At 42.3% G+C, this 11,421-nt stretch overlaps 1 pseudogene; it reads right to left on the reverse strand.

Moving 5' to 3' along the window:
* Window positions 1-6,911: 6,911 nt before the first annotated feature.
* Window positions 6,912-11,109, reverse strand: LOC108525785 (heterogeneous nuclear ribonucleoprotein A1-like; annotated as a pseudogene).
* Window positions 11,110-11,421: the final 312 nt, after the last annotated feature.

Here is an 11,421-nt window from a genome sequence, read left to right on the forward strand (position 1 = left end):
CTTTCTCCAAATTCTATTGGTCAAAGTAATCACAGGTCAAACCCAGATGAGGCGGCAGTGAATGTATAAACATGTAAGAGGAGTTTTAATGTTTACAGTGTGAAAAAGAAGAGAAGAAAAGGCACCAGACCAAACTTGGCTATTTCGCAGCTTGATGTGTAGCCAGCGCCAATGCCCCACAGCACATCATTTATGAGGCAATCCTGATGTTGAGGATCCGGATTGAGAAATGGGGTTGTGTAAGATTTTGGAGTCAGGCTCAGAGCCAGAGAGACTCTAACTAATACACTCATTTCCTCTCTGCAGCTCCACATATGTTTTTAATAATCCATGAGGCCTACTTTAAAGCGTCTGAAAAAAATGTGGAAAAATGGCCTCATTCTGCTATGAAGGAAGCCTTGGTGACCACCTGTAACAGCGCCTTATTTAAACAAAATGTGTGGATTATTTTTAGCATAATTTAAGCCCCAGGAGACTAATGAGGTGTTAACAGTGTGTGTTAATTATGTGGTTTTTGTTGTCTTCATTAAAGTTAAGATTCTCAATCCTATTTGCCACCTGAAGTCCCAGTGGAGCCACATTTTACTCCTCTGACCCTGGCATCTTTTAGTTTCCTGCAGTTCACACAATCACGTAAACATATTCTGCTTCCCCTGCAGAGAACCAGATGAGCACGACTCACACACTTAGAGGACCTTGGATTCCCCCTTTTTAATTCTTATCCATTTTTAATCTCCATTATTAGTTGTTAGATCTTACAGTAAGTTCGTGGTGTGGGAAGCTGGCAACATGAGCTCATATTTCATCATTTAGACCTGACTGTCCTTCACTCAACAGAAAACTGCCAGAGAAGCTGAAAACCAGGAAGAAGGAGAAGCACAAAAATCAGCTTTCATTGCTTTTTGCAAGCATTTTAATTAACCAAGGAATTGTGTTGCATACACACGACTCTGATTATTTTAAACTTCTGCAATATATGCTGTACTTACATATTGTCCCGAGTGACAATACATCCCACCCAGCATAACCTTTCCTTAGAAAGAGATAATCACCTATCCCAGACTCATTTGAAGTTGTAATCAACATCCCTCTCATGACTTTGTCTGCATCGCTGATGTTCTGGAGTAACTTTATTTGGCAATGGTGTTAGGGGCCTCATTGCGAGTCCAGGAGGTAATGGAGTTCAGGATTTCAGCCAAGGATGCCTTAATAATAGCCTTATCAGGGTGTATGAAGTTGTAATGAAAATAGCAGGTGAGTCTGACTGGCAAATAGCACATTATGAGTCTTTCTAGTAATTAGAGTTGTCTAAAAATGGAATGGGCTGTCACATGAGGTGATGAGCTTTCCATCAAAGAGTCAGGATATTGAAGTAGAGCTTTCTTATGAGGTGAGGGTTAGACTCAATAATTTTTTGGGCCCCTTCCACCTTTCATCTAGATTCTACGATTGTTTTAGATCCACACAGTCCACTAGTCTTGACTTTGGCAATTTGCAAGCCGGGTTCCATGATGGAATATGATAGAGTGGAAAGCCAGGCAGTCCTGGGTTCAAATCCCTGCTCTAGCACAAAGTAATGGTGAGCAGGTTCCTTAAGCTCTCTCTGTCCCTATAAATGATGATTGAAATATATTGTTTCTAGGGTTGTTCTAAGTGTTAGAAATAATGCATTTAAAATATGAAGCCCAAGGTAAGCATTCAATACATCACAGCTCTAGTTACCCTTAAGAATCTAATTCTCAGGCCGGGTGCGGTGGCTCAAGCCTGCTCAAGCCTGTAATCCCAGCAACTTGGAAAGGCCGAGACGGGGCGGATCACAAGGTCAGGAGATCGAGGGAGCCATCCTGGGCTAACACGCTGAAACCCCGTCTTCTACTAAAAATACAGAAAAAAAAAACTAGCTGGGCGAGGTGGCAGGCGGCCTGTAGTACCAGTACTCGGGAGGCTGAGGCAGGAGAATGGCGTAAACCTGAGGAGGCGAGGCTTGCAGTGAGACTGAGATCCGGCCACTGCATTCCAGCCCTGGCGACCAGAGCGAGACTCCGTCTCAGAAAAAAAAAAAAAAAAAAAAAAAAAGAATCTAATTCTCTTACTTTTTTATTGACTCTCCACTTCAATGATACAGTCTTGGTTTATAAAACAGAAGAAATGTAGGGCTTGTAAAGACACAGGAACAAGGTTATGCTGGTGCTGGGCCAGTTGAACAAAGCAGACTGAGGAAATCTTCAGGAGTTATCAGGGAGAGTCTCCTGAGCAGGCAGAATCCCCCTTCCCAGGAAAGGATATCAGCATTGCTCAGTGCCTACAGTGTGTTGGGCACACGCATGTGTTATCTTAATTCTCCATATCATTGTCATGCCATTTCGGAGAGGTGGACCTGATCATCTCTGTTTTACAGAAGAGAAAACTTGTGTTCAGACAGGTTATGTGCCTAACCCAAGGCCATGTGGCTGTTCCCAGATCCACCTCACCCACTCTATGGCTAAGTACCCCCAGCACTACTCTGCATCCTGCATTCGCAGGGCAGAATAAATACAGGTGTCCAAGTGCTGCCTGGGAGAGACACTCCCACCTGATGGGATATGGTGATAGAAAACCAACCTATCACAAGAACAGAAAACCAAACACCGCATGTTCTCACTCATAGGTGGGAACTGAACAATGAGATCAATTGGACTCGGGAAGGGGAACATCACACACCGGGGCCTATCATGGGGAGGGGGGAGGGGGGAGGGATTGCATTGGGAGTTATACCTGATATAAATGATGAATTGATGGGTGCTGACGAGTTGATGGGTGCAGCACACCAACATGGCACAAGTATACATATGTAACAAACCTGCACGTTATGCACATGTACCCTAGAACTTAAAGTATAATAAAAAATAAAAATAAAAAAATAAATAAATAAAATAAAACCAACCAATGAGAGTCTCTGGAAAGTTAGTGCTTTCAGTTTGTAAATTCTAAATTAATTGTGATTTGCCATTAATTCATTTTTTATCCATTTACCTTGGGCTTTACAGAGGGGATGTATATGTCTCTTACACCTTCCTATCCCCTCTTGTCCATATGGTTCAAACAATAAGGCATACAATGAAATTACTCCCACACCCTGTCTCCCAGCTACCCAGTTCTCCTCTTTAGAGACAGCTTACCAGTTTCTATGTACAGCCTGCCAGAGATTTATGTTTTTGTTTTCTTTCTTTCTTTTTTCTTTTCTTTTTTTTTTTTTTTTTTTTTTTTTTTTTGAGATGGTGTCTCACTCCGTCACCCAGGTTAGGGTGTGGTGGTGCAGTCTCAGCTCACTGCAACCTCCACCTTCCAAGCTCAAGCAATCCTCCCACCTGAGCATCCCGAGTAGCTGGGAACGCAGGTGCACACCACCATGTCTAGCTAATTTTTTGTATTTTTGGTAGAGACAGGGTTTCACCATGTTGCCCAGGCTGGTCTGGAACTCCTGTGCTCAAGCGATCTGCCTTCCTGTCCTTCCAAAGTGTTGGGATTATAGGCGTGAACCACCACACCTGGCTTGTTTTTATTTTCTTAATTGAAGCAAAATTTATACAACACACAATTAGCCATTTTAAAGTGTACAATTCGGTGGTATTTAATGTATGCATAATGTTGTGCAACCACTACCACTCTTTAGTTTCAAAACTTTTTCATCACTCCAGAAAAACACACACAAAAATTACCCATTAAATAATCATTCCTCATTCCCTTTCCTCCATTCCCTGGTAACCACTAATCTGTTTCTGTCTCTATGGATTTGACTATTCTGCCTATATCATATAAAAGGAATCACACAATATGTGACCTTTTTTGTCTGGCTTCTTTAACTTAGCATAATGTTTTTGAGGTTCATCCAAGTTGTAGCATTCGTCAATATTTCATTGCTTTTCACAGCTGAATATTATTCTAGTGTATGTCCATACCACCATTAATGTATTCATTCATCTGCTGATGGACAGTTATGTTGTTTTTACCTATTGGTTCATATAAATAATGCTGCTACAAACATTTGTTTTCATGTTTCTGTGTGGACATATGTTTCCACTGCTCTTGGGAATACATATGGTAATTCTGTGTTTAAGTTTTAAAGAATCTAGAGGTTTTTTAACGCACAATAATTTCCCCTATTTTTACCCAGTTGCTCGCATACTATGCAGATTGCGCAACACCTTGCTTTATTCACATTAAAGTGGGTCTTAGAGATCTTTTCAGTGGTGTGCTAGTAAATATTTAACAACTGGCTCTTATGGGGTGAGCTATGCTCTGATTCATACCATTTATAGATTTTCATAGTGTAACTCCCACCATGGCAAATTTCAAGTTGTCGCTGCCTGCAAAATTAAGAACAGACGCTAACAACCTGCCCTCATGAACTGGTCCAGACTGGCTGTAGCACTGTACCGGATCATCCTATATCAGAGCATGAAGAGCTGCTTCATTCTCCTTTATGTGTGCACAGCATGCCATTTTTGGAAGTGCTATAATGTTTTAACTTGTCCCTGATGGCAGACACTTAGGTTGTTTCCAGGCTTTTACTTCCACAAACCAAGCTTTAATGGATAACCTTGTGTGCATGTCACTTTGCTCATGTGCAAATATAGAAGTAGGCGTGGTTCCATGACTTCATGAGAATCACCATGGGAGAAAAATCTTAAAAGGCAATTTATTACTTCATTGGACAGTTATGACTGATAGGAAGAATTCCATGCAAAGAAATAATCATTTTTGCCCCAGCTTCCTTGCAAATAAAGTGGATGCAAATTAACTAGCCACTTGCCAACGTCAAAACGTTGTCATAAAACTTTGAAATGAAATGGAAAAGCGTGCTTTTCTTTGAAAGATAGGAATTTCTGTAAATACAAAGTAGCATGGTTCACAGTTAGTCATCTAAAGAACTTTCATAAGTAGGTTGGTGGGGGAAAAAGTACCTGTTCCTAGGACCTTGTGATTCTGCTGTAGAGTCTCATAAAGGTAAGATTCACAGCAAAAGATTCAACAGCTGATTAGGAAATAGGATAGTTGAAGAGCTTTAGCTCAGTTCTTATTTAGATTTTTTTTTTAACCAAGGAACTCTAAGACAATGTTTCTCAACTGTGCTTTTACAGATGCTCCTCAACTTATGAGGGGTTATGCCCCAGTAAACACAACATAAATTGAAAATATAGTAGGTCAAAATGCATCGGGTTACATTCTTATAAACCCATGGTAAAGTCAAAATACTGTGAGTTGAACCATTGTAACTCAGATGATCCTCAATTTACAATGGAATGACAGCTCAGTAAACCCATCGTAAAATCAAAAAACTGTAAGTCAAAACAACATAAGTTTGAGGTCGTCTGTACTTTAGAATCATCTGGGAAGCTTTTAAAATCTTAGTACCTAGGCCACAGCCCGGATTAATCAAACTGGACGGTCTGAAGATGGGGACTCAGGGATCTGGTTTTTTTTTGGTCTTTTTTTGTTTGTTTGTTTTCTGAGATGGAGTTTTGCTCTTGTTGCCCAGGCTGGAGGGCAATGGCACAATCTCGGCTCACTGCAACCTCTGCCTCCCAGGTTCAAGAGATTCTCCTGCCTCAGCCTCCCGAGTAGCTGGGATTACAGGCATGCGCCACCATGCTCAGCTAATTTTGTATTTTTAGTAGAGACATGGTTTCTCCATGTTGGTCAACCTAGTCTCAAACTCCTGACCTCAGGTGATTTGCCTGCCTTGGCCTCCCAAAGTGCTGGGATTACAGGTGTGAGCCACTGTGCCCAGCTGTATCTGTATTTTTTAAAGCTACCCAGGTGATTCCACTGTTCAACCAAGGTTGGGAAGAGAATATAAGAAAGGAATCAAATTAGGGAAGTACAGAAACACATTTGTCAGGATTCTCTGGAGAAATAGAACCAGTAGAATGTGTGTGTGTGTTTGTGTGTGTGTGTATATATACACACACACATAAACAATTGTATACACACATATACAATTTACATGTATGTATATATGTACATACATATATTACAATTTACATACACACATCATATGTAAATTGTATATGGTACATATAATTGTAATTGGCTTACATGATTATGGAGGCTGGAAAGTCCAAACTCTGCAGGGTGGGCCAGGAGGCAGGAGACCTGGAGACAGGAAGAATTAATACTACAGTTCAAGTCCTGAGGCCATCAGGTGGGGACCCAGGGAAGAGCTGATGTTGCACTTCCATCTTAAAGACTGCTGCTGAATTCTCTCTTGTTCAGTGAAGTCAGTTCTATTCAGACCTTCAACTGATTAGATAAAGCCCACCCATTTTATGGACAGAAACCTGCTTTACTCAAAGTCTCCTGATTTCAATGTTAATCTCATAGAAAAACACTCTCACAGAAATACCCAGAATAATGTTTTGTTTCTTTGTGTGTTTGTTTTAAAAAGACATATTTATTCGGCATCATGATCAGACTATTACATTTAGGAACTAACAGCATGGGTGCAAGAAAAAAGTCTACATTTAATGCTTTTTGTGGGAATGCTTTATGCTTTCCACAGAACAGAAACTAAAATAACCTACTATGCAATTAATTACAAATACAGTCCTTGAGTTTTTTGCCCATACACATGAGTATTGTCTAACACATGTCTTCTTTGTGGCAGCTAGGCCCTGCCACCACTGTGCTTGGCTGAGTTCACAAATCTGTTGCAACCTGTAGCTTCCCTGTCACTTCTCTGGCTCACTCTCCTGTCGAGCTTTGTTTCCTGGCAGTAGTTAAAATCTTCCCCCACTGCCATAGCGACTGCTGCTACTGAAACCTTAGTTTCATGGTTTGGCAAAGTATTGGCCTCCACCACCACAGGGGCCAGAGCTTCCGCCTCCAAAGTTTCCTCCCATCATGGATTCAAAATGTGAAGACTGATTGTTTTAATTGCCAAAATCACTGTAGCTTCCACTGCCTCCAAAATTGCTTTCATCATTACCAAATTCCTTAGAGCCATCGCCACTGCCACCACATCCACCACCACCATGGGTGCCACCAAAGCCACCACAACCACTGAAGTTTCCTCTATGACTGAAGTTGTCATTCCCACCAAAACCACCTCTATGGCCACCACCAAAGTTTCCAGAACAATTTTGACCTCTTTGGCTAGATGAAGCACTAGCCATCTCTTGTGTGACAGGGCTTTCCTACCCTCACAGTTGTAGCCATTCACAGGATGGCATTTCCAAATGACAGTCTTATTCTTGGAGTCATGGTCTTCAAAGCTTACAAAAGCAAAGCCCCTTTTCTTGCTACTGCCTCATTCAGTCATGATTTCAATCACTTCAGTTTTCTCAAACTGTCTGAAGTCATCTCTTTGGTGATGTTCTTCAGTGTCTTCTTTAATGCCACCAACAAATACCTTTTTCACAGTTAAGTGGACACCTGCTCTTTGAGAATCTTCTCTTGAGACAGCTCTCTTTGATTTCACAACTCTTCCATTCACCTTGTGTGGCTTTGCATTCAGGGCTGCCTCCACCTCCTCCACAGTGGCATTGGTGACGAACCCAAAGCCCCTGGAGTTCTCGGTATCTGGATCTGTCAGACCACACAGTCTGTGAGAGTGAGCCTTCCCCACTGCTCAAAATGACTCATCAGACTCTCATCAGTTGTTTCAAAGCTCAAGCCCCTGATGTAGAGCTTCTGCACCTGTTCAGGCTCTTTAGGAAACTGGCTTACACATGATGCGCGTGGGAAGAGAGACTTTGATGATGCTTCCTCAGCAGCATCCCCAGGCAGAAAGCCAGAATAATGTTTGACCGCATATCTGAGCACCATGGCCCCACCAGGTCGGCACATAAAATTAACTATCACAATTTAAATTGTTTGGAAATACTCAAAAACCTCATGTTTAGCAAGTGAAGACAGAAGTTTGGTGGTTATTTGAAGTTGTGCTTCTCTTGTTTGGTTACAAACAGATTCTCTCTGAAATTCTCCTGCAGCTTCCCCAAGATGAAGCTTTCACCTGTCATTTGCAAGCTCTGTTCCCAGAGCCCATAGATTTTATTAAAATTAAGGATTGTGAGAAGATACAGTGTTTTTTTCCAGTTTTCATTATCTCTGAATTGGATGTTTTTATTAGAAGATTATCAACTTTTTTGTCAGTGGTAGCAAGTGTTGTAAAATGTGCAAAGAGATTCATTTTAAGTCATGAATATATCCTCTTAAGAAAATCTTGATTCTTTCTGTCCTCTTGAAAGAACCTCAGTGTCCAAACCCAGAACTCACAAAGATTGGTGGCAAGAGTTCTGTTGATCTCAATAGGAAGGAATCCATGATTTATTGGGAAAATCCTGGACAACCAAATTATCCCTTCTCTCCTTTATAAAAGAGCTTTGGAGACTTTCCATGTCACCAGCAATAGGATTTGCTTTCTTCTATAAATGGTTAGAAAGTGTATTTAGAATCACTTTTTATAAGCAGCTGGCCATCAGGTTGTCTGGATTTCCTGAGGTGTTTCATCTCAGGTAACAGGTGAGAACTTGGAGGCCTTTGGCTAAGCAGCAATCTCAGTTCTGCACGTCCAGCTGGCCTTGCATCCTCTACCCTTGTTCAGGCTCCAGGTTCAGAGTGCACACTTGAAATATTCAGTCCAGTGAGCAGGCCCAGGCCATGTGGAAACAGCAGGGGGTCAGAGGACTCATGCTAAGCCTCTTACAGTGGCCACATGCAGCACTCTGGTTCCCAGGGATCTTGGGTCCTGCCTGGAGCCACTTTTAATCTGGGGAACCAGCTGACTGGTAAAGCTGGGACTGCTGTGAGTCAGCAGGAAATTGAGTCAGCCTCATTGATTTGGAATAGGAGGGTGTGGGCTGAGTTTGTGGGGACCCTGAATGGGTTTTTGTGGCCATGGAAATAGCTTCATTTTGCCAGCTATGAATTGACTAGCCTTCATGCAGGCCCAGAAGCAGCAGAGTTCGTTAAAGGTAAGTCAACCTTTTGGCAGATCGCAGCCCTAAAACAGGAGCTATGACATGTGGATCTGCCTTGTTTTAGAGACTCAAGAGCAAGGGGGAATAACATGGGGTCTCTCCCACATGGCTTCTCTGCTTACACAAGGGGTACGTGAGAAGAGCTATCCAACAATTAGAGACAGCCTGAACCAGCACAGTGTTGTGCTCCTATCCTGTTCCCTGCTAAAGCTCAGCAGAGTCTCAGTTTTCTATGTAAAACCTCTCAGGAATGACACGGGTGTGAGAACAACTCTGCTGTGTGTGGTCCTGGTTGTGTAGGCAGGACCAGTGTGCACCACTCCCAGATGCTCCGGTTGTTAAAACATTGGAATATTTTCATACAACCTGGTAAATGGACATTGACTCAAGCTATCTGTTTGCTTCCCCACGGTCAGCTATCCAGCCCCTCTTCTGGAACCTCATAAACTTCCCCAGGATCCAGAAACTAAAGGGTTAATTCCTGGCACAGTGGGACATCCAGAAAATCTGATTCACTCTTTCTTTTGAAAACAAAAGTAAAACAAAACAAACAAACAAACAAACCAGTAACAAAACCCAGAATTCAGTAAGATTGGTAGCGAAAGTTCTACCAATCTCAATAGATAGAAATTACAGTTTGTTGGGAAAATGATGGAAAACCCAAATACCCCTTCTCTCCTTTACAAAGGGACTTTGGAGATCTTCCATGTCACCAGCAATAGGATTTGCTTTCTTCCATAAATGATTGTAAGCTTTAGCACCAGGACCAGCTATATCCTTTTGGACTGGTCTTTGACAACACAGTGGTGGTTAAATACAGTGACCATCCCCACTGACTGTGTGTTCTGTTAAATGAAGGTTTTGGGCTAGTAACCCAAGAACTACATCTATGGTCCTGCCCACATAGTTAGCAGAACATATCCCATCATTGCATCCAGGGAATTCCAGTTGTTTCAGGGTTTTGGGCATCTCTCTCAGGTACTCGGGCAGACTCTTGTGTTCTGTCACTTGGGTCTCTTCACCATACCACCATGTGGTGCCTCTGCCACCAATGATCCTCTTCTGGTGGCCTCACTGCTACTTCCAGCCTGACCTCAGGAAGGGATTGCTACCTCCTTGTGTCCACTTCATCTCACACATGGGCAGGCCCATCTGCTTGTTTGCCATAGCAAATCAGAGGCCAGGGTGTCATTCTTATTGAGAACTAGCCTAGGTATAGGAATAATGGCAGGAAAGTAAAAGTTAGATAAAAACTCACAGATTTGATGGACCCGGGCCTATCCCTGCATTTTTACAGGTCAGTTTCCTAGATTGCATCCTAATGGCCACTTTGGGGCTGGGCAGGCTTCCCTGAGCAACTGTCAGGAGCACCGCAGATGTCTCCACACCTTAGAGTCCAGGCCAAGCTCCAAAAAGAGGAAGTGTTTTTCTCACCTACATTTAGGCCCAAGACTAAGAGCTTGGTCAAAGTGAGGTAACACCAAACTCCTCAGTCTCTCTTCAAAGGTTCAGACATTTTGCAAAAGAGTCAGACCTGGAGTCAACCAGGTATAGAACAATCTTCAATTCCCATTTACCACAAGGATGTGATATTATTATTTCCATTTTGTGGAAGAGAAACAGAAGCCCAGAAACGTTTAATAACTCAACTAAACTCACACAGCCTGTAAAGCTTCTCAGGCCTTGTACCTGAATGATCACTCCAAAATCCACGCTTTTAACCACTACAAAAAGCACTTTTCTTGTGGGGATGAGGAGAGTTCTTGAAAGTCTTTAATCATCAACAAGTTGCAAAAGTATGAAAGGCATACAGAGCGTTTGAGTTAGGCATGAAGGCAAGCTTGAAGAGCGTTACTGAATTTCATATGAAACGGAAGCCAATAACGAAAAGCTTAGAAGAGGACACATCAGTGGAACGCTTTTGAAATTTCCCAGTTAACTTTTTCACCATCTTACCTGTGATGCCAGGACAGGTGGCTTCAATCACAGCACTAACGTTCTCGAGTTCCTCAATTGCCCTGTTCCTGCTAACATTATCCACACACAGCTGTTGAAGATCAGCAAACACAGGTGCAGTGGCTACAACCAGCTCAGTGTTTTCACAACACCTTGATCTGTCACATTCTGTTGTTTCTTTTGCATCAGGCATCGTTCCATTGTGATAAAGCTCCATTTGGGATGCGTATGATTGTCCCAGCTGATCTTTTCCAATCAAATTTGTCATTGCTGTATTTCTTCCTTCTGTCCTTAAAATCTACACATCAGTTGAATCAGTATATCAGTCTTCTGATTTACTTGCTGGCACCACAAAATGCCCTTATGTATTCTAGCTAATCTCTTTGGTTTCCCATGTAGGTGAGAAACTATCCCCAGATTGAATCCGTTGAGGACAGGGACCATGTCTTAAGCATCTTTGTCTTTTTCTCAGCCCCTGGCACTGCACCTGATGTAGACACATTGG

Source organism: Rhinopithecus bieti, unplaced genomic scaffold (assembly GCF_001698545.2).
Source record: "Rhinopithecus bieti isolate Rb0 unplaced genomic scaffold, ASM169854v2 scaffold_1599, whole genome shotgun sequence".
In the NCBI taxonomy this organism is placed as follows: domain Eukaryota; kingdom Metazoa; phylum Chordata; class Mammalia; order Primates; family Cercopithecidae; genus Rhinopithecus; species Rhinopithecus bieti.